The sequence below is a fragment of the Hippocampus comes genome, unplaced genomic scaffold, assembly GCF_001891065.2.
Source record: "Hippocampus comes isolate QL1 unplaced genomic scaffold, H_comes_QL1_v1.1 scaffold238, whole genome shotgun sequence".
In the NCBI taxonomy this organism is placed as follows: domain Eukaryota; kingdom Metazoa; phylum Chordata; class Actinopteri; order Syngnathiformes; family Syngnathidae; genus Hippocampus; species Hippocampus comes.
In genome coordinates, this window is record NW_017806177.1 from 931,975 (window position 1) to 935,475 (window position 3,501).

Sequence of the window (3,501 nt, forward strand, 5' to 3'; positions counted from 1 at the left end):
GGTCGGCCTTCTCCCCCCCCCCCCCATTTCCACCACTTTGCGTCTGGTTACGTCACCACGCTGTGATTGCGGAGATGATGCGACAGATTTCTTGGTGGGAAACAAAGCAACATAGAAGCGACTGTTCTTTCTTTTACTTGGCCATGAAAAGAAGCTGGCGAATCTAGTCGTCTCTCCAATGCTGCGACATGTTGACCAATATTGTGCGGAAATGGCACAGTACCCAGCAATTGCTCAGCTTTTGTTTCATTTGCGGGCTGGCAAGCAAAACCGTTGCCCCCGTGATCGCAGAAATGCGTGGAGTTGTTTGGCATGTCAATGTTTTCGCTGTGGCTATTTGACATTTGTCACCGTCACTGTAGCCCGCACTGTCAGCAATGAAGTCATCCCCTGTGCCGCTTTGCCCTTATCGCTTCTCGGCCTTTTGGCTAAGATCAAGTGTAGTATCTGTTCTTATCAGTTTAATATCTGATACGTCCCCTATCTGGGGACCATATATTAAATTGATTTTTGGAGTCGGGAGATGGAAGAGGGGCTTGCTCCTTCCACTCCACGCATTGACCTGGTATTGCAGTACATCCAGGGACGGTGCATTTTCCCTCTTGGTTGAAGTTAAACGTTTCAGTGGAGTCTGCGAAAGGCCCTTGATCCATGCTCACTGCAAACATCTGGAGGAAGTTCACTGGTCCTTCTTGCGGTCTGAAAAGCTTGATGTGTTTTGAAGGGGCAGAAACTCTCGGGCAAGAAAAATGCCTGGCATCCTCGCTGTACAGGGAAATGTGGACATGACTTAAAAATCCCTCTTCGAAAAGTTTTCGGTTCCTTTGTGGTGGGATTTTGGAGTCCCCGCAAAATGGAAAAGAGCGCCGAGCATTTGGCGGCAGGCCTTGGAAAATTGATGGCGGATTCAGCGAATTGATGCCATTGAGATTCACAGGCCAAAGGCTGTCTGAATTTGTTGACGGCCTATTCCCAAAACAACTGTAATCTGGACTTTCGCCTGGATGAAAAATTGGCTCGGACGCTCGCGTTCCTACAGGCGCCTTACTCTTGCTTCCCGAGACTGGTACGCCGAGGCCCTCCCAGCGGAGACGATCAGCTCAGCCAGGCAGCTGCGGAAGCTGCCTCATCCAGTGAGTTTGTCTTGATGTGTCTTCACCAAGGTCATTTTAGTAAACGAAGACATTCGAACTACCTAAAATTGAAGAACCCCCCCCCCACCCCAATTTCTTGTTAACAAAATAGAATAACAAAAACACTTCCCCAAAACGCCAACTCAATGAAGCAACGTAGAACGTGTATAAAACTAACTAAAACTAACAATAATAACAGGGAACAGCAACGTCCTTCTTTTTCATTTTGGTCGAATGTAACATGCGAGCCTTTGGGGTTGATTTGAAACACATTTATTTCCTTCTGATCGATAAAAGCCGAACCGCAATGACAATTCCAACACGATCATAACCCTGGACTGCTCGCACGTGTCTCAGCAGATGAGCCCGTGACCAAAGACGGCGCGTGTGCTAAAGACTCTGGCCTGGTGACGGGTCCAACTCATACTTACCTGGCAGGGGAGATGCCATGATCAAGAAGGTGGATCACCCAGGGTGAGGCTCAGCCATTGCACTGCGGTTGTGCTGACCCCTGCGAATTCCCCAAATGTGGGAATCTCGACTGCAAAATTTCTGGTAGTGGGGGACTGCGTTCGCGCTCTTCCCTGATGAGTTTGTCAATGGCAATTTCTCACTTCTCCGATTTGAGCAGATCTCCTCTGCACCAGTGCTCGTGTTGGCTACGGCGAAAGCCAGTTGGGAAACTGCAAGTGGTCGTTCACTCATTGGGCTAGGTTCCTCGGAACATTGATTGCCGCTTTTCTATTGGGCCACCTTGGGTTAACTGACCCACAGTACCCAGCAATTGCTCAGCTTTTGTTTCATTTGCGGGCTGGCAAGCAAAACCGTTGCCCCCGTGATCGCAGAAATGCGTGGAGTTGTTTGGCATGTCAATGTTTTCGCTGTGGCTATTTGACATTTGTCACCGTCACTGTAGCCCGCACTGTCAGCAATGAAGTCATCCCCTGTGCCGCTTTGCCCTTATCGCTTCTCGGCCTTTTGGCTAAGATCAAGTGTAGTATCTGTTCTTATCAGTTTAATATCTGATACGTCCCCTATCTGGGGACCATATATTAAATTGATTTTTGGAGTCGGGAGATGGAAGAGGGGCTTGCTCCTTCCACTCCACGCATTGACCTGGTATTGCAGTACATCCAGGGACGGTGCATTTTCCCTCTTGGTTGAAGTTAAACGTTTCAGTGGAGTCTGCGAAAGGCCCTTGATCCATGCTCACTGCAAACATCTGGAGGAAGTTCACTGGTCCTTCTTGCGGTCTGAAAAGCTTGATGTGTTTTGAAGGGGCAGAAACTCTCGGGCAAGAAAAATGCCTGGCATCCTCGCTGTACAGGGAAATGTGGACATGACTTAAAAATCCCTCTTCGAAAAGTTTTCGGTTCCTTTGTGGTGGGATTTTGGAGTCCCCGCAAAATGGAAAAGAGCGCCGAGCATTTGGCGGCAGGCCTTGGAAAATTGATGGCGGATTCAGCGAATTGATGCCATTGAGATTCACAGGCCAAAGGCTGTCTGAATTTGTTGACGGCCTATTCCCAAAACAACTGTAATCTGGACTTTCGCCTGGATGAAAAATTGGCTCGGACGCTCGCGTTCCTACAGGCGCCTTACTCTTGCTTCCCGAGACTGGTACGCCGAGGCCCTCCCAGCGGAGACGATCAGCTCAGCCAGGCAGCTGCGGAAGCTGCCTCATCCAGTGAGTTTGTCTTGATGTGTCTTCACCAAGGTCGTTTTAGTAAACGAAGACATTCGAACTACCTAAAACTGAAGAACCCCACCCCCCCCCCACCCCAATTTCTTGTTAACAAAATAGAATAACAAAAACACTTCCCCAAAACGCCAACTCAATGAAGCAACGTAGAACGTGTATAAAACTAACTAAAACTAACAATAATAACAGGGAACAGCAACGTCCTTCTTTTTCATTTTGGTCGAATGTAACATGCGAGCCTTTGGGGTTGATTTGAAACACATTTATTTCGTTCTGATCGATAAAAGCCGAACCGCAATGACAATTCCAACACGATCATAACCCTGGACTGCTCGCACGTGTCTCAGCAGATGAGCCCGTGACCAAAGACGGCGCGTGTGCTAAAGACTCTGGCCTGGTGACGGGTCCAACTCATACTTACCTGGCAGGGGAGATGCCATGATCAAGAAGGTGGATCACCCAGGGTGAGGCTCAGCCATTGCACTGCGGTTGTGCTGACCCCTGCGAATTCCCCAAATGTGGGAATCTCGACTGCAAAATTTCTGGTAGTGGGGGACTGCGTTCGCGCTCTCCCCTGATGAGTTTGTCAATGGCGATTTCTCACTTCTCCGATTTGAGCAGATCTTCTCTGCACCAGTGCTCTTGTTGGCTACGGCGAAAGCCAGT